Below are 25,254 nucleotides of genomic sequence, written 5' to 3' on the forward strand. Positions count from 1 at the left end.
CAAATCCATCCACCCACTCCCAGAAACTTTGTCCGATAAAAGCTCCATGCAGAGGTGACATTTCTCGGATGCAAAGCTGGAGAACGACTCCAGAAAATTCCACCCAACATCTTTAATTTGCTTTCATGATGTACACACTTTGGGCAAAACCACATTGGTTGCCATCGCAACCTTCCCCACTGGTTTTTAATTTTATAGCTGAGTGGTTTGCGAGGCCTCTACAGAGGACACTAAGAATGAACCGAGTGATGTTGACCTGGGGGCCACATGCAGACCAGAGTACGGTTGTCTCAGTTATCACATTTCAAAGGTGTGGATTCCGACAGTTTCATTAACTAGGTGGGTTGAGGGCAGCACGGTGGCACAGTGGGTTAGCCCTGCTGCCTCACGGCACCAAGGACCAGGGTTCGAATCCTGGCTCTGGGTCACTGTCCGTGTGGAGTTTGCACATTCTCCCAGTATTTGCCCCCACAACCCAAAAAAGGTGAGCAGGGTAGGTGGATTGGCTATGCTAAATTGCCCCTTAATTGGAAATAATGAATTGGCTACTCTAAATTTATTTTTAAAAAGTAGTTGTGTGAAGGGCAGCACGGTGGCGCAGTGGTAAGCACTGCTACCTCACGACACCGAGGTCCCAGGTTCGCTCCCGGCTCTGGGTCACTGTCCGTGTGGAGTTTGCACATTCTCCCCATGTTTGTGTGGGTTTCGCCCCCACAACCCAAAGATGTGCAGGCTAGGTGGATTTTCCACACTAAATTGCCCCTTAATTGGAAAAAATAAATTGGGTACTCTTAAGTTTTTTTTAAAGTAGGTATGTGAAGAACGTATAAAATGGGACATTCTTGCATCTTTCTTTCACAGAGAAAGGCTGTCCCCATTCCAAGTAAATGATAAACTAGAGTAAATTACTATCAGCATTTCCAGCTCTGAAATCGGAAGGCCTGAAGCCCCATTTTCAACATCATTGGCAAATGGGAAACAAGAAAATGGTCTCCACACACCGTATTGACACCCGGCAAAAGATTTGTACCTGGATGGAGTGACCACTGACTCAATGGGAATAATGCCATGTGCGAATCAGATTGGTTCAAACCCAGTTAGGCCCAATGAGCATAATCTGGAGAGCCATCTCTGAATGCTGTGTTGATGGCTCCAATGTGGATTCTTGTGTCCAATGGGTGTGGGTAGGTGGTCTCCTTGATAAATGGTGGGAGGGGCGGGGGGGTTCTTCAGCTTTTGCTGCAACCCAGCTTGGATATGGCACCCTCCAGCTAAAAGAAACATGAGGGAGGCAAAGGGAAATCACTTGGCTATATCTTGCCTCCGATGTGGCAGAAGAACCTCACGTGCAAGACCTGAGTTAAGAGCTGCCCCGGGCCAGAACTCGACAGATGTATGGATAATGTGACAAAGGCACCAACAGGAGGAAGGCGCCAGCTTTGATCCCCGTTCTGATTTCAAACTGAGGTTGAAGCTGGGACCTGCTGAACAGGTGTTTTTGTACTGAGGGGAATCTCAAGTTAAGATCTTACACCACTGGCTGCGAGACAGATTCTTTTCCTACATTTGACCTCACGACACAAGTCAACTCTGGCAAGCCTCTATTTGTTGCCCACCACAGGTTGATATGGTGGGTTTTCCCCGTGAACTGCGGCAATCCTTGAGATGAGGGTGCTCCCACAATGACATCAAATAGGGAACTCCAAGAAAATTGACCCAGCAGTGACGAAAATGCAGTGATAGACGGCCAAGTTATTGTAGATCAGGGTTTCTCGAACCTTTTTTCCACCAGGACCCACTTTTCCCAACCGACCGACCTTCTGGACCTGCGTGGCTGACCTTCGCAACACACGTCACATTCACTTACTGAGAGGCCCTGGAGCTCTGTACAGAGTTAACACTAGCACTGCTCTGTCCTGCCGTCGATTCTCCTGAGCAGCTCTTCCCAACAGATTCAGATGTGAGACCTTGGCCAGTAGGTACACTGCCTATTTGTGACTCTGGCCCCCTTTTCCTTGTAAGAAAATGATCCATCTTCACAGTCCTTTAGCCTTATTTGCCAGCAGCTAAAAAATGGAAGAAGCTCTCCTCCGTGATTTGGCACCAAAAGCATGTGCGTACATGGCACTTGGCGTCAAGTGTACATGCAGGGCACGAGACCTGCTCACTGCTGCCGCTTATGTTCAGAAGGCTACGCACAGTCTTATCTCTCTGTAACTCTCCTGACAACCGCCCATGGGTCGCGACCCGCACTTTGAAAAGCCCTGTTGTAGATGAATTTGAACGGAACTTGGAAATAACAGTTCCCTCAACATTGCTGTTTTCAGCTGTAGAGACCACATGGGAGGTGATGGAGTGCAGTGAATCCTGTAATTCTGACACACTGCAGCCACAGTGCGCTGGTGATGTAGGAGGTGGACATTGTGTCCATTGGGCGGGATGCCAATCAAACAAACAGTTCTGCCCTGTGGAACTGCCACACTCGCTAAGACCAGCATCCCACTAAAACAGAAGTCACGCCGACAGCCAGGGTGAGCGTGGTGATGACCGTTTAATACTCGAAGCACAGCCAGTTCTTTACAATCTCTGTTTGAGTGGCATCAGTGTGAGGCCCATGCAGTACAAAAAGTGTCAGCACCATCACACCCTCCACATTGCATCTACCCAATGGGCCTTTTGGCATTTTCATGGTGAAACCCACGAACCAGCTAGCTCGCTGGTCATCACGGTTGGCAATTCCACAAATATCTCTGACTGGTCTACCCATTACTCTCTGAAGCCGAACTGCAAACGCAGATTAACATTCTTCTTCTTTTATTTTTCCAATTCAGGGGCAATTTTAGCGTGGCCAATCCACCTACCCTGCACAACTTTTTGGGTTGTGGAGGGTGAGACCCACGCAGACACGGGGAGAAGGTGCAAACCCCACATGGACAGTGACCCGGGATCGGGATCGAACCCGGGACCTCAGCGTCGTGAGGCAGCAGTGCTAACCACTGCACCACCGTGCCGCCCAACACAGATTATGTTATGATAGAGGAAAATACCTCCTCTGGGTTTTGCAAGTTGCTTAAGGCAAAACGACAAATTAACTACACGCATTGAACCTGAGATTTTCTTTTAAAAAACCTTGAATAATGGCTGATTCTTATATCTTCTATTTTCATAGAAAAATCATTGAAGATGCTGCAAAATGATTGAAGATGCTTTGGGGGAAATGCTGTAAAGCCGACAGTGAAAAACACTGTAGAAAACCCTTTGGAAGGTGATGCATTCAATATTTTTTTTTTTAAATTTAATTACTGTGCTCTCAATGTTCAAACAGATTCAACTCCTGCTTCCTTCAGTCATTCAGTGGATTCTAATTTAAGCCCTGTGAACATCTGCGTGCATTTTCTTTTCTTCCTCATTGTCATATAAAACAGTGGCTGCTCATCTCCTGAGGCAACTATTAAAATGTTATTACCGATTTTCAAACAAGCTTAAAGAGCTTGACGTTTCCTTCCTCCTCCAGTATCTCCTCGTTCCGGAGGCCGGGGCTAACTCTGCAGCTATCGCCCAATACCTTCTCGCTTTCCGTGTAAACGTCGAGGGTTTTGTACTGGCCGCCTGATTTTTGCGGAAATGTTCCAGCTGAGCTCGAACCACAACTGATGCCCGCACACACGTGGCCCTTTCAGGTGGAGTTACAAGGTAGTGACCAGGCCTAGAGGGCCAAACCAATTTCTCCCTCCCAAACTCCGTCCCAGCCTTGGCAATCGAAGGAGACGCCTGTGTCTTCAGCCTCTGCGTCAGAAGGTTGTGAGTTCATGTCCCACTCCAAAGCCATCAGCACAGAATCGATGCTGACACGCCAGTGCGATACGGAGGGATGATTGCACTGTCGGAAGTGCTGCCATTCAAAAGAGACATGAGGCCTTTAGACATAGGAGCAGAATTAGGCCATATGGCCCATCATAGAAGTTACAGTGCAGAAGGAGGCCATTCGGCCCATCGAGTCTGCACCGGCTCTTGGAAAGAGCACCCTACCCAAGCCCACACCTCCATCCTATCCCCATAACCCAGTAACCCCACCCAACACTAAGGGCAATTTTGGACACTAAGGGCAATTTAGCATGGCCAATCCACCTAACCTGCACATCTTTGGACTGTGGGAGGAAACCGGAGGAAACCCACACACACACGGGGAGAACGTGCAGACTCCGCACAGACAGTGACCCAAGCCGGGAATCGAACCTGGGACCCTGGAGCTGTGATAGCTACCGTGCTGCTATCGAGTCTGCTCCACCATTCAATCATGGCTGATATGCTTCACATCCCCATTCTTCTGCCCTTTTCCCCATAACCCCTGATCCCTTTATTAATCAAGAACCTATCTATCCCTGTCTTAAAGACACTCAGTGATTTGGCCTCCGCAGCCACCTGCATCAAAGAGTTCCACAGATTCACCACCCTCTGGCTGAAAAAAATTCCTCCTCATGAAACCTGAAACCAATGCCCTGTCCACCCTCTCCAGGTGAGAGAAAAGATCCTTTGGCACTATTTCACAGAAGAGCACAGACGTTTGTCCCAATGTCCTACCCAATATTTACCCCTCAGGGCTGTTATCACATTGCTGTTTATTGCAGCTTGCTGTGCACAAATTGGTTGTTGCATTTTTGACATTGCAACAGAGACTACACTTCAAAAGTGTTGGCTGCAATATCTCTTAATAATAATAATCGCTTATTGTCACAAGTAAGCTTCAATGAAGTTACTGTGAAAATGTCGCCACATTCCGGCGCCTGTTCGGGGTGGCCGGAGCGGGAATTGAACCCGCGCTGCTAGTCTTGTTCTGCATTACAAGCCAACTGATTAGCCCACTGTGCTAAACCAGCCCTAGACTTGTGGCATCCTGGAGTCATAAATCATTCTATATTAATACAAGTATTTCTTTATTAAATAAACACATTCATTAAATATGTATAAATGACCAACTAACTTGTGTTTGTGTTTTTATATATGTGTGTGTGTGTGTGTGCACATGAGTACTTAGAAATATCATAGACTTCTGATCATAGAATTTACAGTGCAGAAGGAGGCTATTCGGCCCATCGAGTCTGCACTGGCCCTTGGAAAGAGCACCCTACCTAAGCCACCCCCGCCCCCCACCCCTTCCCCGTAACCCAGTAACCCAACCCAACCTTTTTGGACACTAAGGGCAATTTAGCATGGCCAATCCACCTAACCTGCACATCTTTGGACTCAAATATAGATGTGTCAATAAAATATAAACATAAATGAACCCGGATATGAACAATAGCCTCATAAAATAATCTGGTGAAGGATGCCTTTTTGAGAATGCATTAAAGATAGAAATTGAAAGTGATCCAGAACGGTTAGAAAGACACAAAATTAGAGCAGGTCCCTTTTTGCCCAACAGAAACAGGTCAAGTACATTTGAAAGACTAGTTATATTTAATAGGCCGGGATTGAACTGGGTTTGGAGTCATCCTGAGGAACTCAGCGGGCAAAGGGTTTGCAACAAATAATGTGAAACAATTTTGGCAGCAGAGTCATGTCTAGGAGAGGAGATTATGAATTCCAATGTCCCGCAGGACTTGAGCACATTGTCTCGGTCGACAAAGATTCGGTCTGCATCGTCAGATGTGCTACCCTTCTGATGAGCTGTTAAACCATGAGGTTAAAGATCCCATGGAACTACTCAAAGGAGAGCGAGGAACTTTCTCTACTGTTGTGGCCTGTGCTCTTTTCATAATCAATAGCATTCAAAACCTAAGTTACCATTCCGTTGCTGTTTGTAGAATATTACTGATGCCTAGTTGCTTAGGTGAAAGCAATTAAATGTTTTTAAGATAAAGATAGATAGTTTTTTGAAGAATAAAAGGATTAAGGGTTATGGTGTTCGGGCCGGAGTCCAAAAAAGATCAGCCATGGTCTCGTTGAATGGCGGAGCAGGCTCGAGGGGCCAGATGGCCTACTCCTGCTCCTAGTTCTTATGTTCTTATGTTCTAATTAGTGGAGTACTTCATTGTACATTGAGATTCTTCAATGATGAGATGTATGCCCGGTTTCTCTGTCGCAATTCCGCCCCGCTACCACTGCTAAGGAGGATAGAGAATTTTGGCATGGCGTTTGCAAGTGCCGTGATTCTCTACTCTCGCTACTCGTCAATGGGATTTCCCATTGTAGCCACGCCACACCATCAAGAAACCCGTGGACGGGGGTGCCCTACCAGCGAGACCAGAGAATCACGCCGCCAGCGAATGGCCGGAGAATCCCACCGGTAATGTAATTGCAAGTATTAGGATATTACTTCTTATCTGATATATAGAGACCACCGATACAGGGCATTTACACTGACATACCTGTTATCTGAACTGTTAACTGAAAAGGAAGAATATGCAGGGTTACGAGGAAAAGGCGTGGGGACTGGCACAAGGTGAATAGACGAATAGACGATGCAAGCACGATGGGCCGAATGGCCTCCTCTGTGCTATAAAAATTCTGTGACCTCAGAGGTGACAAATTTATTTGGAGTTATTATTGATGAGTTTGAATTTTTACCTGCGGTTTTGCCTTTCTCCCTCAAACCTCCTGATAGACTTTGCAGAGGCAGCTACCAACCTCCCAGCACCAGAGGTGATCCAGAATCTACACTTCAGTTCATTTTAAAATTCTTTCACAGGGTGTGAAATGCTCCAGCATTTGTTGCCCATCCCTGATTGCCCAAGAGAAGCTGGTGGTGAGTCGCCTTCTTAAATCGCTACAGCCCACGTGTAGTAGGAACACCCACAGTGCAGTTAGGAAAGGAGTTACAGGGGTTTTTGAGCCAGTCACAGTGTTCTTGGATGGTGTTCCTATGTATCTCCTGCCCTTGTCACTCTGGGTGGTGAAGGGCACGGATGTGTGAGCTGCGGTCGAAGAGGCCTTGGTGAGTTGCTGCAGTACCTCCAGGAGGTGGTACACACTGCTGCCACTGTGCATTGGTGGGGGAGGGAGTGAATGTTGAAGGCAGTGGATGGGGGGGGGGGGCAAACAAGCGGGCTGCTTTGTCCAGGACGGTGTTGAGCTTCATGAGTGCTATTGGAGCTGCACTCATCCAGGCAATATTCTGTTACACTCCTGACTTGAGCCTGGTGGACAGGCTTTTTGGGGAGTCAGGAGGTGAGGATTACTAGCCTTTGACCCGCTCTTGAGGGCACTGTATTTATACGGCTGGTCCACTTCAGTTTCTGGTTAATGGTAAATCCCCCCCCCCCAGGGTGTTGATAGTAGGGGATTCAGCGACGGTAACGCCATTGAATGTCAGGCTGTGATAGTTACATTCTCCCTTGTTGGAGGTAGTAATTGCCTGGCGCGAATGTTGCTTGCCACTTAATGGCCCAACCCTGATTATTGTCCAAGTCTTTTTGCATATGGACCGGGCTGCTTACATCCCACCTTTGACCTTATCGGGAAGAGAAAGTCATTGATGAAGCAGCTGAAGATTCATCGTTCCACAAATGCTGCCTGACATGCTGCATGATTCCAACACGTTAACTTTCTGTTTTGGATTTCCATCATCTGCAGTTCCTTGTGGTTAAAATCCTGGAACTCCCTCCCTAACAGCAGTGGGAGTTTTCCTACAACACATGGACTGCAGCGGTTCAAGGAAGTGGCTCACAGAACACTGGTCTAGCCAGCAATGCCCACATCCCATGAATTAATACATTAAAAAAAAAGTCCCTAGATTTGTCTTGTACCCAGGGGACACGGTGGCACAGTGATTAGAACATGGAACATAGAAAAATACAGCACAGAACAGGCCCTTCGGCCCACGATGTTGTGCCGAACTTTTGTCCTAGATTAAGAACAAATTAATCTACACCCCCATCATTCTACCGTAATCCATGTACCTATCCAATACTCAACTACTTCCACAGGCAGTGCATTCCATGCCCCCACTACTCTCTGGGTAAAGAACCTACCTCTGACATCCCCCCTATATCTTCCACCATTCACCTTAAATTTATGTCCCCTTGTAATGGTTTGTTCCACCCGGGGAAAAAGTCTCTGACTGTCTACTCTATCTATTCCCCTGATCATCTTATAAACCTCTATCAAGTCGCCCCTCATCCTTCTCCGTTCTAATGAGAAAAGGCCTAGCAGGGCGGCACGGTGGTGCAGTGGTTAGCATTGCTGCCTCACGGCGCTGAGGTCCCAGGTTCGATCCCGGCTCTGGGTCACTGTCCGTGTGGAGTTTGCACATTCTCCCAGTGTTTGTGTGAGATTCGCCCCCACAACCCAAAGATGTGCACGGTAAGTGGATTGGCCACAATAAATTGCCCCTTAATTGGAAAAAATGAATTGGGTACTCTAAATTTATTTATTTTTTAAAAAAAGGCCTAGCACCCTCAACCTTTCCTCGTAAGACCTACTCTCCATTCCAGGCAACATCCTGGTAAATCTCCTCTGCACCTTTTCCAAAGCTTCCACATCCTTCCTAAAATGAGGCGACCAGAACTGTACACAGTTCTCCAAATGTGGCCTTACCAAAGTTTTGTACAGCTGCATCATCACCTCACGGCTCTTAAATTCAGTCCCTCTGTTAATGAACGCTAGCACACCATAGGCCTTCTTCACAGCTCTATCCACTTGAGTGGCAACTTTCAAAGATCTATGAACATAGACCCCAAGATCTCTCAGCTCCTCCACATTGCCAAGAACGCTACCGTTTAACCCTGTATTCCGCATTGCTTCACAATTAGCACTGCTGCCTCACGGCGCTGAGGACCCGGGTTCAATCCCGGCTCTGGGTCACTGTCCGTGTGGAGTTTGCACATTCTCCCCGTGTCTGCGTGGGTCTCACCCCCACAACCCAAAGATGCGCAGGGTATGTGGATAGGCCCCTGGAATTGGAAAAAAATAATTGGGTATTCTAAATTTAAAAAAAGATTTGTCTTGTACCTCGCTCGAAGTTGCATTCCGGAGAGTTACTGCACCATTCACTGAATGGGATTCTCCACCCCACCCCCCCCCCCCCCCCCCCAGGACCAGGAGATCACGCTGGCTGGAAAGGCTGGAAAACCCCACCCATTGTCTTTATTTCCCTTTAGGAATTCACTTCCCATCCACTTCCTTTCAAAAGGCCGAAAGTTGCAATGGTAGAATTTGCGACACTGTGACCGAGACAAAGTCACTGCAGGAGGCAAATAACCAATAAACACCAAAAGGGCAGCGGGGAAAATGCAATTGTTCTGATTAGTTCTGAGAGAAAGGAAATTATGAAGAGCTTTCCCTCTTAAATGGGTAGATAAGTTACATGGTCGGTCGCTATTTTCTTATTTTATATTTTAAGGTAATTGCTATAATTCTTGTAATTGAAATCATGCCAACCCAGCCTACATATATAAATGTGTCAAAGTCTGTTAATATATAATTCATCCTCCGTCATACCGTTCCAATTAAGGATGTCTCCTGGCACTTGGCACTTAGGAACTCCCAAGACCCAGCATAAATATCGGAGCTGAGAAATTTCCATTGCTGATGTTAGTATGCTCAACTCAATCACATGAAATTCCTCTCTGTTACTTTAACACAGACACTGACCTGTTTCATTTAATTGGGTCACTACCTCTACTAACAACGCGAATGGAACACACAAAAAGAGTGCCACTTTAACTTAACCCAGCTGACATGACATGGACAAGCTTGGTTGGGAGACACATTTTTAAACTTTGCCTATTTCTAACCCCACTCCCAGCTATTAACCCATTCAAACCCCATCGGTTTGCCTAGAGTTAAAATAGGGGTCATTGTCTTCAATGTGGAGTATAAATGCAAGGGAAACAAGATGTACAATAATAATGAGATGTTTAAATGGAAAAGTGCTTCATCAAGAGCTATCAGAACAAAAATCAAATCCCTCAGAATTGACAAATGATTGATGGCGTAAAGTACTGCTCAGTGAGGGAGTGGAGTCAGAGAGGAATTTGAGACCTACTCCATTTAGTTCCTGTAAACACGTAACTGTATTGTAAGAGTGGCGCAGTGGTTAGCACTGCAGTCTCACGGTGCTGAGGCCCCAGGTTCGATCCCGGCTCTGGGTCACTGTCCGTGTGGAGTTTGCACATTCTCCCCGTGTCTGCGATGGGTTTCGCCCCCACAACCCAAAGATGTGCAGGGTAGGTGGATTGAACATGCTAAATTGCCCCTTAATTGGAAGAAAAATGAATTGGGTTCTCTGAATTAGCCAGCACGCTTAGCTGCATTATCCCTGAGCCACAAGGCAGGGAATCAGCTAATGGGCCTGTCCATGATCACTAAAATAGAAGGCGAGAGCTTACTTTTATACGCAGCCTTTCACAACTTCAGGACGTCCCAAAACACTTTTCAATCAATAAAGTATTTTTGAAATGTAGTCACTGTTGCAATGTAGACAATATGGCAGGCAAGTTCCACACAGCAAACTCCTCCAAGTAGCAACATTATAATGACTGATGTGTTAGGCTGACTGGTTCGATGTGGACTGCACTTGGTGCAGGGAAGCTAGAAGCAGACATCTAACAATGGAGAAAATCCAACACTGTTTTATTCAACGATAGAACTGACATACATATTTAACTGTGGGTCGACACTATACTGAACTGACTGGAGACCTTGTACTAGCCTGACCAGACTTACTAGCTACCGCATGGTGTTTGCACTGTGCTAGCTCGTGGACTCTGACTGTCTCAGTGGCTGGGTCCCGAGAGAGCGGGAAACCTAGTGCCCTCTGGCTTTATAGTGGCAGTATCCTGTCTGGTGATTGGCTGCACTGTGTTATGTGCTTATTGGTTGTCCTGTATGTCAATCACTGCATGTCTGCACTTCAGTATATACATGAGCAGATATTATGACATCTCCCCTCTTTTTTAAAATAGATAAATAAATACTAGGGTGTGTGAGTGTATATATATATATGTGTTTGACTATATACAAAAGGTGTCTAGATTAACGTATATACATAGGAAGGTGTCGATAGTGCAGATACATGGTAAACGAAACAATATTTACAGAGGTTAAAGCGATGAAGTCACAAAATGTGCAAGAGTTCAGTCTATAGATTGTGCAAGAGTTCAGTCTATAGATTTAGTCTTTGTGGTGGGCGACAAATTCTTGTCAATCGACGCAGAGGTGGATCAGGATCCGCCTGCACTTGGATAGGCGGGATCGCTGCCATCGCGGTGGTCGTGTGGGCCGGCGGGATTGCTGGTAGATCGGTGGCTTCGTGGTAGGGTACGTCCGGAGGAAGCATCGTAGGCGGCGGGGCATGTCGGTCAGGTAGCGGGCATGGAACTCTTCGCAGTGCCCGTCTGTTGCGCCGTAGCAGGGAGCCATCAGCCATGCGGACAAGGAACGATCTTGGGGCCACTTGTTTGATCACAACAGCTGTGGCTGACCAGCCGCCCTCAGGCACCTGGACACGAACATGATTATAGGGGGCCAGCTCGGGTAGATCCGCGGCATAAGCATCGTATGTGGCCTTCTGTTGGGCCCATGACTACTGCATTTTTTGTAAGACCGTGAGGTGGTCAAGGTCGGGAACGTGGATGGCTGGAACTGTGGTCCTCAGAGTGAGATTCATGAGCATCTGCGCAGGAGACAATCCAGTGGACAGTGGGGTTGCCCTGTATGCCAGCATTGCCAGGTTGAAGTCGGAGCCTGAGTCTGCAGCTTTGCACAGCAGCCGCTTTACAATGTGGACCCCTTTCTCGGCCTTCCCGTTTGACTCGAGGGTAGTGGGGACTGGAGGTAACGTGACGGAAGTTGTAGGACTGTGCAAAATCAGACCATTCCTGGCTGAAAAGCAAGGACCGTTGTCGCTCATTATCCTGAGCGGTATCCCATGCCTGGCGAACGTTTCTTGGCAGGCTTTGATTACTGCCTTCGACGTGAGGTCGGACAGTTTCACCACCTCTGGGTAACTGGAGAAGTAGTCGACCAGGAGTACGTAGTCCCGCCCCTTGGCGTGGAAAAGGTCTACACCTACTTTGTACCATGGAGAGGTCACAATCTCGTGCTGCTGCAACGTTTCTTTGGGTTGAGCTGGCTGAAACTTCTGACAGGTAAGGCAATTGAGGACTGTGTCGGCAATGTCCTGGCTGATGCCCGGCCAATAGACCGCCTCCCGAGCTCTGTGTCGGCATTTTCCGACCCCAAGGTGACCCTCACAGAGTTGGCCCAGCACCATAGCCCGCATACTCTGAGGAATTACGATCCTGTCGAGTTTCAGAAGGATTCCCTCCACCACCGTCAGGTCGTCTTTTACGTTATAGAACTGGGGACATTGTCCCTTCTGCCAGCCATTGGTAAGGTGCTGCATCACATGCTGCAGCAGAGGATCCTTGGCCGTCTCCTCACGAATTTGGACCACCCGTTCGTCAGAGGCCGGAAGGTTGGTGGCACAGAACTGCACTTGGGCTTCTATGTGGCAAATGAAGTCACTTTGTTCACACCGTGTGGTGATGGACCTGGATAGGGCATCTGCAACGATCAGCTCTTTGCCTGGCGTGTAGACAAGTTTGAAGTTGTAGCGGCGTAGCTTAAGAAGAATTCGCTGTAACCGAGGTGTCATGTCATTTAAATCCTTCTGGATTATGTGGACGAAAGGCCTGTGGTCTGTTTCTACTGTGAATTTTGGCAGGCCATTAACGTAGTCGTGAAACTTGACTCTCCCTGTCAGGAGGCCCATGACACATGACACTCCTTCTCAATCTGAGCGTACCGTTGCTCAGTGGCCGTCATGGCCCTAGAGGCATACGCCACTGGAACCCAGGACGAGGAGTCATCTCGCTGAAGGAGCACCGCCCCAATGCCAACCTGGCTTGCATCAGTTGATATCTTGGTTTCCTTGGTAGGGTCGAAGAACGCTAGAACCGGGGCTGTGGTGAGCTTTGCTTTCAGCTCACGCCATTCCTCTTCATGCGTGGGCAGCCAGTGGAATTCCGTCGACTTCTTGACGAGATGGCAGGGGGCCGTTGTGTGGGATGCCATTTTGGGAATGAATTTCCCCAGGAAGTTGGCCATCCCGAGGAAGCGGAGGACCGCCTTCTTGTCCTCCGGGGTCTTCATGGCGTTGATCGCCGAGACCTTGTCGGCATCTGGCCGTACGCCCTGCCGCGTAATATCTGATTGACCAAATGAGCACTTGGCCCTGTTGAGCTGGAGACCATGTTCATGAATTCTCCAGAATACCTGCTTGAGGCGAGCGATGTGTTCCTGGGGCGTTGTGGACCAGATGATGACATCGTCAACGTATACTCGCACCCCCTCGATGCCCTCCATCATCTGTTCCATGATGCGTTGAAATACTTCGGAGGAAGCTATGATACCAAAGGGCATCCGGTTGTAGCATTAGCGACCGAACGGGGTGTTGAACGTGCACAGCTTGCGACTGGACGCTTCGAGCTGTATTTGCCAAAAACCCTTGGAGGCATCGAGCTTAGTGAAGAATTTGGCATGAGCCATCTCACTGGTCAACTCTTCACGTTTTGGTGTCGGATAATGCTCCCTCATGATGTTGCGGTTTAGATCCTTCGGGTCAATGCAAATGTGAAGCTCCAATGACGGCTTCTTGATGCAGACCATGGAGCTGACCCAGTCTGTGGGCTCTGTAAGCTTTGATATGATGCCCTGGTCTTGGAGGTCCTGCAATTGCTTCTTCAGACGATCCTTGAGGGGCGCCGGCACCCGGCGAGGTGCATGAATTACAGGGGTGGCGTTCGGCTTGAGCAGGATTTTGAATCGGTATGGGAGCGTGCCCATTCCGTCGAACACGCTGTGGTACTGCGTGATAATGTCATCTATGTCGGCTTGCAAGTTACCATCAGCCGAGGCCGTCGCCGGTGATGATGACATGGTGTGGACGCGTTGAACCAGGTTCAGGAGCTTGCAGGCACGAGCACCGAGCAGAGATGCTCTGTCAGGCCCGACGATTTCAAACCACAGTGTCGCCTTGATCGCCTTGTTGGATACCGCTAGTTGACACGAGCCACTGGCAGCTATGGCATTGCCATTGTAGTCAAGGAGCTGGCAGGCTGGTGGAAGAATGCTTGGTCTGGCGCGGATGGTGGCGAGGTCGGATTTTGAGATGAGGTTCGACGAAGCGCCGGTGTCCAGTTTGAACCGGATGCGAGCCTTGTTCACTGTGAGGACAGCACACCACTCGTCGTCGGGATCCACACTGAGGATCGAGAGGCGTTTTGCCGTTGTGGTGGAAGGCAGCTCATGTGTAGTTATGATGCCCACCCGGTATGGGGACTTGAGGCACTCAGCATCAGGGTCTGTGGCTGTCGGGATCGGAATCTGGCATGCCTTGTTGTATTGAGCGGACACTTCTGCGCCGCAGCTGGGATCGCTGGCTGCTGAGCGGTGGGGCAGATCTGCAAAGGGCTGCGTAGTGGCCAAGCTTGCCACACTGTAGACACCGGCGTCCTTTTGCCGGAAATTGCCGCTTTAAATGGGCGGAGCCACAATTCGGACACGTCATGACGCCGACGTCAGCGCGTTCCGTGCGCCATCGCGCATGCGCAGTGCGGTCGGTCGATGTACGCACCTGTGCAGTCGGGTTGTCGGCCTCGTCGTTCACTCGGTCGTGGCGCGCATGCGCAGGGACCCTGGAAAAGCGTGCGAAACAGCCACTTTCCTCGATGCTCAAGCCCTGCCTCTGTGCAATGGCCTGCACCCGTTCCGCCTTGTGGGAGGCCAGCTTCGCAGTTTCTGCTGCCCTGATGTGGGAGTAACGATTCTTAGCATGCTCATGGACAACGCACGTCTCGATAGCGACAGAGAGGGTCAACTGTTTGACTTTCAGGAGCTGCTGCCGAAGGGAGTCGGAGTGGACCCCGAAAACAATCTGATCCCGGATCATGGAATCAGCCGTCGAGTCATAGTTACATGACTGCACTAGGATGCGGAGATGGGTCAAGAAGGACTGAAAAGGTTCATCCTTACCCTGAAGCCTCTGCTGGAAAACGTACCATTCAAAGCTCTCATTCACCTCAATGTCGCAGTGGCTGTCAAACCTCAGCAGGACTGTTTTGAATTTTGTTTTGTCTTCGCCGTCAGCGAACGTGAGGGAGTTGTAGATGTGAATGGCGTGGTCCCCGGCTGTTGAGAGAAATAGCGCGATCTTTCTGGCATCCGATGCGGCTTTGAGGTCGGAGGCCACGATGTACAAGAGGAACTTTTGCTTAAAGATTTTCCAGTTGGCGCCGAGGTTGCCGGAGATGCGGAGCTGCGGAGGAGGCTGGATGTTTTCCATGTCACCGGATGGCTGCTTGCTGGTCAATGCTGATTCACTCGAGGTAGGTCCGTCAATATCAGTATCACTCCTGTACCATGATGTGGTAGGCTGACTGGTTCGATGTGGACTGCACTTAATGCAGGGAAGCTAGAAGCAGACGTCTAACACTGGGGAAAATCCAACACTGTTTTATTCAACGATAGAATTGATATACATTTTCAGCTGTGGATCGACACTATACTGAACTGACTGGAGACCTTGTACTAGCCTGACCAGACTTACTAGCTACCGCATGGTGTTTGCACTGTGCTAGCTCGTGGACTCTGACTGTCTCAGTGGCTGGGTCCCGAGAGAGCGGGAAACCTAGTGCTCTCTGGCTTTATAGTGGTAGTGTCCTGTCTGGTGATTGGCTGCACTGTGTTGTGTGCTTATTGGTCGTCCTGTATGTCAATTACTGCCTATCTGCACTTCATTATATACATGAGCAGATATTATGACAATGACTAGATCATCTGTTTTTCAGTCATGTTAGCTGAAGAATAAATATTGGCCAGGAGGTTAGGGACAGCTGACCTACTCTTCTTTAAGACTGTGCGATGGGATCTCTTGCAAGCACTTGAGTGCGACGACGGGGTCTTTGGTTATCGTCCCATCCAAAAGATAGCACCCCTGGCAGTGTAGAGTTCCTTCAGTACTGAGCTGTTCCTGGGACTGCTCAACTTGTGGTACTCCCTGCTGTAAGTTCAAATGGTTCACTCACATCTCATGAATCATTCCATCTTTATACTGTCTGGCTTATATGTGATTCCAAAGCCACATCCACATGTTTGACTCTTAACTGCCCTCTTCACAGGAGTTCAATGAATTCATTACTGGAGATTGCAATAATGCATCAGGTTCACTAATCCCTTCAGGAGAGGACATTTGCCATCCTTACCTGGTGTGCTGTGGCCCACAGAAATGTGGTCAATGCTCAACTGCCTCCTGAGATGCCCCATCAAGTTGTAGGTGGCTCACCAGCATGGTACTCAAGGGCACTTAGGGATGGGCAATAACTGTTGGCCCTGACACAACCCAAGAACAAGTGAATAAAAAGCAACCCAGTTTGCCTGACCATGCCGAGATAGAGGACACAATCTACTGGCCGCATCCCACCCGAACTGGGCGCGACGTGGCCGGTAGATGCCGGAAGAGGCTTCTGGTGGCCATTGCGCCTCGTGAGATCTCACCAGATATCGTGAGGCGTCGCAATCTGGTTCCCGCCAGAATGGGTGGGACCCTGTCTCACACGAACCCACTTAAATATGCTGATGCAGGATCTAACCAGATCCTGGCATCTACTGACCAACCCAGGGAGACCCCAGCAGGGTGTCCATTAGTACTGATCCACACAAACGTTGGGGGGGGGGGTCTCCCAAGGTGACTGGCTGGCACTGCCAAGGTGACTGGGTGGCCCTGCCAAAGGTCAGGACCTGAGGGGACCATGCCTAAGAAAGGTGGGTGGAGGGGGGTACGAAATGTGTGGGGTGACGGGCAGGTATGAAGGGACCTCCGGGAGGTTGTGAGGGATGAAGGTTGGGTGTCCTGGAAGGCGTGGAGGCTTGAAAGCGGTCGTGCGGGGGCCTGTAAAGGGGGAGCCCTCAGCTACCCCATAGCAAGGTATTCTCACTTGTGGGGGGTGAGCTAGGGTAGTGCCCATGTGTGTGGGGGGTGGCATTGCCCATAGGCAGGGGGGTGGGGGTGGGGGGGGGGCCCTGAAGCTCACTTAGAAATCGGGGCACCCTTTCAAAATGGTGGCCTGATCTCTGAGGAGCCGGTCAGCCCAGAGGGTTCAGCTCAGTGTGGGGGACTAGCCCGGAGAGAAACTTCCCAAGGCTCAAAAAATGTAGTTTGATAGCAGTGGGGGACTCGCCGTCAGAGCTGGGGAGAACCCCCCCCCCCCCCTCCCCGCCAAAAATGACCTTTTTGGTTCGATCGCACCCAAAGGACTTTATTTTCTGGTCACATTCTTCCAGCTTAATGCTCGTCAAAACCTTTCAAAGTCTGGTAGCAAAAGAGTTTCAACATAAGACACCCTGCTCACCATGACACCTCTTGCTGCTAATTGTGGTTGGCTAGTCATTGTATTGGAATGGAATCCAACCTTTGAACTACCAGACCATGTGGAACACACATTAGCACAAGCTGCTTCGAACAGTGGGGGAATCCGGGGGTAGCTGAATGATCAATTAGATGTTATAGTGAGGGAAAATACCAACAGGCTGCCTTAGGACCAACACCTCACTCCATACATATCATTCTCTGCTGCTCCTTTTGCGTCTATGTGCTCGTAACTATTCCCAGTATTGTAACCTTTTGCTCACCCATCTCTGTCTCCTTAATGGCTTGATCCCTCCACCTTCCCTCCCCCCTCCCTTCCCAGGTCCATTTTCCTGCTCTTCTTAAGTGCAGTCTTAATGTGCCCCCATTGTACTTCACCTGATTGAAGACTTTGAACAGCTCAACAAGGTCAAGGCTAGAAGAATGAGAGATGGTCCCATTGTAACAAATTAAACATTTAAGGGGCTTGACAGGGTAGATGCTGCGAGAATCTCTCTCCTGGCTGGAGTTTTTAGAACTAAGGTCTTAGATCAAGACCCTTTGTTTCAATCCATAAATTGATTGACAGCCCTCTTATCTGTTGAGCCTTTGAAATGGCAAGCTGTTTCGACTACTGTGAGATGCTGCTGTAGTCAGCTCTGGAGGTTATGCAGATGTAGCTGTGCAACAAAAACTTATTATGTGCTCCAAACCCCACAAATGGATTCAGCTCAACAGTGGTTGTTGATACAGGTGTGAAGAGGACTGAGAACTTTGTTTGTACTAACAGTTTTATGAGCAGCTATTATGTTTTTGAATGGTTACTTGTTTATTTTTGAGATTTGATCCCCACTCTATACATAATATTTCACTCTACACATAATATCTACTTGCATAAAATAGAGGTTTCAGGTTCTTGCAGTTTCTGCTACTGACACTTTAAATGGACTGGATGATCGACATTTAAAAAAAATAAACTTAGGGTACACAATTTATTTTTTTCCCAATTCTTTGGGTTGTAGGGATGAGACCCAGGCAGACAAGGGAAGCATGTACAAACTCCACACGGACAGTGACCTAGGGCCTGGGTCGAACCCAGGTCTTTGGTGCAGTGCCGACCATTATGCCACCCTGCCGCCGATGATCGGCATTGATCGATATTTTTATCAGGCTGTAGTGTAAGCAATTTTTATGATTGTATGTCAGTTTTTCTTAAATGTTTTAACACATCCTATTGTCACTCCTGGGTTCATTAATTCTATATGGCGTGTGCAGTGCGTGAATGGGCATGGGAGTGCATGGCTTGGTGTGGAGGGTATGAGGGGTCATCGGGTGGGCGGAGGGCATGAGGATTGTTAGAGGTGTATTAAATGAGGAGAAATGGGTGAAGAGACGGAGAGGTTTGAAGAGGGAATTACAGAGAAAAAGAGGTAGGTTTTAAGCAGCGCCTCAATCTTCCACATTCCAACCAGGGAAACCTTCACGTTATGACCGCCTGGGACGTAAGTGAGTGTGCACCATCCAATTCCCGTTAACTCATAACGAGTATCAGCTCCCCTGGTAATTGGGGGCAGAGCCCTCTTAATAGGGGAGGCTCCGCAGTATAAAACTCCAGGCTGGGTGCAGGTCGGGGAGACTTTAATAGTGTATCTCAATAAATCTCTTTCCTTGTATCCTACCCTGGGCGGGATTCTCCCATGCCGCGCCGTACGGGAGAATCGCCGTTTTCGCCATTTTTTCCCGCGGCGCCGGTCCGACGCCAGCAGGCGATTCTCCGAGGAGCGGGGAATCGGCGCCATTTGCGCCAGCGAGTTTGGCGCGGCACCGGTCGGGAGCCGCTGTCCGCGGTCGGGCGGGAACGGCAGAGTCCCGCCGGCGCCTTCCACACCTGCTCGCAGCCGGCGGGAACTCTGCGCGAAGGGTCGGGGGGGGCGGCCTGTGGGGCGGGGAAAAGCGCTCCTTCACCGGGGGGGGCGGGGGGCCTCCGATGGGGTCTGGCCCGCAATCGGGGCCCACCAATCGGGGGGCCGGCCTCTCCAGCCCCGGCCCTATTTTATTACGCGGCCGGCCCCTGTTGCGTCGGGGCCGGCGCGTTGAGGAAGCTCCCCCGTGCATTCGCGGGTTGGCACGGCCCAACTGCGCATGCGCGGGTTGGCGCCGGGAAGGGAGGCTGGAGCGGCCTCTGTGGGGGCCAGAATTGGTAGTGGCCGCGCCCGTTTCGCCCTGTCGTGAAACGCGACGGCGTTCACAACGGCGCGAACACTCTGTCTCCATTTCGGAGAATCGCGCTTCCTGTTCCTTTGAGTGTTTCTACACAGGAAAGTGTGATTGTAATCAGCGGAGAACAGAAGACCAACCATAAAATCCAGTCAAGGCCTAAGGAGACACCGGGCTGAATTCTCCGGTCGCCGACGCCGAAATCGCATTTGGCGAGTATGCCGCGCCACTTATCGATGGCCTCAGGACATCCAGTGCACTGTCTTCAGCCCATATCAGTTAACATTGAAAAGATCTGGTAATAGACTGATACTAAACTTCGCCCCTTGGCCTTGCGAGCAACGAGTGTCAAAACTCCAATTAAATGCCACTGTTTCTATTTGCTAACCTGCACTGACAAACTCAGCAAATTTATTTCCTTCGACACACAGCTCATTAATGAAACATGACTGCCGATGGACATCAAATCAGATGGTTTAAGGGCCCTGTCCCTTTCTAAGCGCAACCGGTGAAAGCGCGTCAATCTATCTTTGTACACTTAGAACAAGAGCTCGCCTGTAAATCCCCCGTTTATAAACACTGCTGGTAATTGTACTGGGTCTTCCCAAGAAGATTTGGAGACTTGCTGATCCACGGGGGCTCTTAATAAAACATGATCCTCAGGACCTACTTCAAATTATTTGTGCAGTCCAGCGCTCCCCTCTTTCCCATTCTCGGAATAGTCCTTGCGCAGTAATTAATCGCACATCACTCAACCTCTTCAGTGTGTTTTATTAAATCACATCAACTACTATTACTGCCCTAAGGTTACCCACTAATTTGGTGATCAGGCCGTAAAACCAACAAATATTTTAGCAGCTATTCAATCCTGCGTCTGAAAAATTTAGTTCTCTCTTCGTTAGGGTCGTTAGTCTTTGGGATTCTGTTCCCCAGAGAGCAGCAGAGGGTGGGTTATTGAGCATGTGCAGCATTCGCCACCAGATCTTTGGATGAAGGCGGATGGGACATGCCTAGAGCATGGAGTAGTTAAGGACTATTGTGGTTCAATGGGCTTAAAACCTAGCTTTAACCAAACACTGTGAGATCAAGTCCCACCCTCCAGCACTTGAGCACAACCATCAAGGCAGACGGACTCCAATGAGGGAGTGCTGCATTGTCAGAGGTGCCATTATTCAGTTCAGTGATGCACCGTCAATTACCACGAGACGAGAATGGTGGAACAATCGAGACTTTATTGAACAAGGTGTTGTGCCTCCTGTCGCTGGAAACAGAATGGCTGCAGCGCAGGAGAGCACACACTTTTATACGCAGCCTGCTGGGCGGAGCCAGCAGGCAGGGATTTACCGTCGTACCTCTAATATACGGGCAGTGCCGTAATACATATAATATACCACTAGTGGTGTTCACCACATTCAGACATTAAACCAAGACCCCATCTGTACCCTCTCAGCTTCAAGTAAAAGATTCCATGGCACCATTTTGAAGAAGAACAGGGCGTTATCCCTGTTGTCCGGGTCAATATTTACCCTACAATCAACTTTGCAAAAACAGATTATCATATTGGGCGGGATTCCTCCGGCCGCACCCACCCAGCGACAGTTAATTCCCGCCCAAGGTCAGTTGTGGTCCGCCTCCCGCCTGTGGCGATCCTGCGGTGGGCGGGGCAGAATAATCCAGTCCATTGTGTTTCTTTCCAGTTCAACTGTTTGTTGAACAAAAGACAGAAGGCTTGCATTTATATTGCGCCTTTCAAAACCTCAGGACTGTTCCAAAGTGTTTTATAGCCAATGAAGTACTTTTGAAACACTGCTGTAATCTAGGGAACACAGCAGCCAATTTGTATACAGCAAGATTCCACAAACAGCAATGTGATAATGGGGGAGAATTGGTGCAGGCAAGTGGTGCTAAATGGACAGAACTGCATTTGTCACTTGTTCATATGTCTCGTAGAATTTACAGTGCAGAAGGAGGCCATTCGGCCTGACGAATGTGATATAAAATAGTTACTTTAGAGTTACTAGTTAATGTAATGTAGAAATAAGCCACTTTGATTTTTGCAGTTAGGGACAAAGGAATTTGAGACCGCATGGAAAAAGCAGGAAGAGGTGTGTCTATGAGGGTGATGCTTCATTGATAGGGGCCAGAGAAAGGGATTGGAAGTGAGCCAATCAGAATAGATCGAACAGGTCAGGAGGGACCTAGGCTGACCTATGTCCGTCGAGTATGTGAAACTTGATACCATTTGAACTGATTTTGCAGAGATCCCTTTGTCTGGTAGTTCAGTCGTTTTCTGGAGTGTAAGAGGCAGGACGTCCTGTTACATTCTGTAAGATGATTAAGCTTGCAAGCTAAATAAATAACTTCTGTTTACGTGCGAATCCGTCTCAACTTTTATTGAGGCCAGACTGACAGAGAAAGAAATTTGGAGATCAACATTTGGTGCCGAAAACCGGGATTTCTCTGGGCGATCCTGTTCCAACTGCGAAATCAGAATTAGACTGATTATGAACAGGAGGACGGGAACAAAGGGCCCTCAATGTAGAAATGGAAAACGACCAGCATTGATTGTTCCCCTCTTCTTATCGTCTGATTAGTCTGGTCACTCGCGGTTGGCACAGAAAGACCGCCTCGACGAAATCACAGGTCAGTCTGGGGATTAGCACTTTAATTGATGGGATTTCATATTGTTGTTTCGGCTTGGGTTAGGGTTTTGGGCTGATGGGACTTTAAATAATAAAGGTTCAGTCTATTATCGGGGTTCAGAGGCTGATGTGACTTTAAATAATAAAGGTTCAGTCTATTATCGGGGTTCAGAGGCTGATGTGACTTTAAATAATAAAGGTTCAGTCTATTATCGGGGTTCAGAGGCTGATGTGACTTTAAATAATAAAGGTTCAGTCTATTATCGGGGTTCAGAGGCTGATGGGACTTTAAATAATAAAGGTTCAGTCTATTATATGGGTTCAGGGGCTGATGGGACTTCAATAGATGGGGGTTCAGTCCAGTATAACTGTTTTTAAATCTGAAGATGGTTCAACTCTATGTGTGAGTGTTTTAAATATATAGTTGATTAAGCTAAAATTGTCTCCTTGGACTGTAAAGTTCCGAGGTCTAGTTGAGATTGTGAGGTTGAAGCAGAAGTCTCTCAAAGGGTTAACAGCAGCAGGCGGAGTTGAAAACAGACAGTGCTTCTCACTCAGGCCTTGAGATAACAGTCTGCAGTGTAATCGGATACCTTTCCTTTGAGTCAGTGAACACCAGCAAAGTTACGTTTTGAATTAATTAAAGGAAACCAGTGGGTTTCTCTACCTCTTTGATAAAAGTTATTATTTTCGAAAGCAATTGATTGAAATTGCCAGAATCTTAAATTTTACTTACTTGAAATAAGGTTTATCTCATTTTATCTGGAGATTAATAGAAACTTAAAGAAGATCATGGACACCATATTAAAAAGTGTCAATCTGAAGATGATAATTGATTTTGCTAATACTTATGATAGTTGATTTTGCTAATACTTATGTGTATGTAACAGAAAAAAAAACTTGTTAAAAGAAAAAATTGTTAAGATAAAGAAATAATTAAGTTGTAAATGTTATACAAGTTTGTGTTAAGCAAATTGTAAATTTAGTTCTGAGTTGAGATCAGAGATAAGCTTGCAAGTTGCAGTAATTCAATTTGAATTTTCAAACATTTTTAAGTTTTAAAAAAAAAAGAGAGCAAATAGAGAAAAGAAGGACACAGATCTTGAATGCGTTGAATAGCACATTTCAAAGGCCCATAAATCTTTCTGTTATCTTAGACCTAAAACCTAGGAAGATTGATTAGCCATAGGAATGTCTGGGGCGTTTTAATGAAATCTACCGGGGGCAGTCAGGCGATTTGCTGTATCAAAATGGTCAGAATTCCCCTCAATACTGTGCTATGTTAATGCATTGCCTACCACCTTCTGTGGTTACTGCTGTGAAATGTAATAACATGAATTGGACAGAGAACGACCCTTCCCAGATGGCAAGGGCAGTCAGATTTTACTGGAAGGAGGGTGTAGGCCAAGAAGGAGGCTCAGTTACAAAGGTTAAGACTGAGTATGTAATGAAAAAGGATGATCTGCGATCCCAACAAGCGGCAGAAATGGTAGTTTACCAGCAGGAGCTCCAATATAGTGACTTTGGGTGGGTGGATCAGCGAAGAGGAGGATGAGACAACAGTGCTATATTTCTATCACCCCCCAGTGGTGGACGTTAGACATTGAACAGCCACTATCACTGCATCACGTTACCCTGGCCTATGACAGAACTGGACGAAACAGGGAGTTGGAGGACAAATACTGGCCATTACTTGAGACCGAATGGCCAGTCAAGGTTACAGCCACAGTCACAGGAAAAGAAGGTACAGCCTGATGTTAGAAGGTACAGCCGATTTTGTTACAATATCACCACATTTATGGCCACAGTCAGCTTCGGTAAGCCCTCATATTACACGTCAGGTCCATGACCAGTACCATGCCAGGGATATGGGGCGAATGGTCAGCATCTTACCGCAGCTCGTCAGAATAGGTATGAGATATACCTTTTGAACAATCCACGTCTGACATTTAAATACTGTACCACTATCAATCCAGCCTGTTTTCTTAGTGGTCCCCCTGTCCATGAAGACGCACCTGGCCATGACTGTTTAGCCTTGATTCAGGAAACTACCACAATAAGGGGCGATTTGAGTGACATTTCGTCAGAACAACCTGACATGATTATGTGTGGTCAAATATCCCACCGGGGTTTAGTTAATGACCTACTGCAGGCCCTCCTTCTGCCAGCGCAGATTTCCGTTATTAAATGCGCTGCCCACACGAATGGTACAACCCCAGTTGACGTTGGTAATGAACGAGCAGATCGTGCAGCGCGCACAGCCGCACAAATTCAGCAAGTGATGGTGCCTAAAATGTTAAGTCAGACTAAACGATCTACTATGAATGTGTCTGCTTCTGACAAGCCAATGCCAACCATCCAAGACGTCATAAGGTTACAGGAGGACGCTCCTGAGAGTGATAAACAAATGTGGAAACGGTTAGGTTGTACATATGATTCTGTTTCCTCTTTATGGACCACGCCTGCACATCAGACTTGTATGTCTGATGTACTGGCTTTATGGGTCATCGAATGTGTACACTTTGCAACTCATTGTGGGGCTCGGGGGACTAGTGATTTGTTGCTGGACACTTGGTGGCACCCTAAAATGCAGGGGTTGGCCCAAAGTATCAGTAATCGGTGTTTGATTTGTCAGCAATATAACACCGGAAAAGGTATCCCTTGTGGGAAGGGGCAAACCCCGTTGCCCAGTGGTCCCTTTGAGACGCTCCAAATGGATTACATTGAGTTGGAAAGGTGTCAATGTTATAAATATGTTTTGGTCATTGTGGATGTGTTCAGCAGATGGGTTGAGGCGTATCCGACTATCTATAGTAAAGCTGCTACTGTGGTTAAAGTCTTGATGAGGGAAATCATTCCCCGGTACGGTATACCAGCTCAGTTAAGTTCTGATAATGGGCCTCATTTTATTGGACAAATTAACAAGGAGTTTTGCTCCCAGTTGGGCATACGCCAGCAGTTACACTGTGCTTACAGACCGCAGGCAGCCGGGTTGGTTGAAAGACACAATCAGACCCTCAAAACTAAATTGGCTAAATTAAGAGCAGA

At 48.1% G+C, this 25,254-nt stretch overlaps 1 protein-coding gene and 1 long non-coding RNA gene across 2 annotated transcripts in view; one reads left to right on the forward strand and one right to left on the reverse strand.

Annotated features, from left to right (window-relative positions):
• LOC140393276 (uncharacterized) overlaps nt 1-25,254 on the forward strand; it is a 169,941-nt gene that overhangs the window by 114,693 nt on the left and 29,994 nt on the right. The window contains exon 7 of the long non-coding RNA XR_011935564.1: nt 3,170-3,265. This is a non-coding gene — a long non-coding RNA (uncharacterized lncRNA). The remainder of the gene's footprint in view (nt 1-3,169; nt 3,266-25,254) is intronic.
• The window catches only part of sema4gb (sema domain, immunoglobulin domain (Ig), transmembrane domain (TM) and short cytoplasmic domain, (semaphorin) 4Gb), a 244,050-nt gene that overhangs the window by 5,540 nt on the left and 213,256 nt on the right, over nt 1-25,254 (reverse strand).

This window comes from Scyliorhinus torazame, chromosome 16 (genome assembly GCF_047496885.1).
Source record: "Scyliorhinus torazame isolate Kashiwa2021f chromosome 16, sScyTor2.1, whole genome shotgun sequence".
NCBI classification, from domain to species: Eukaryota; Metazoa; Chordata; class Chondrichthyes; order Carcharhiniformes; family Scyliorhinidae; genus Scyliorhinus; species Scyliorhinus torazame.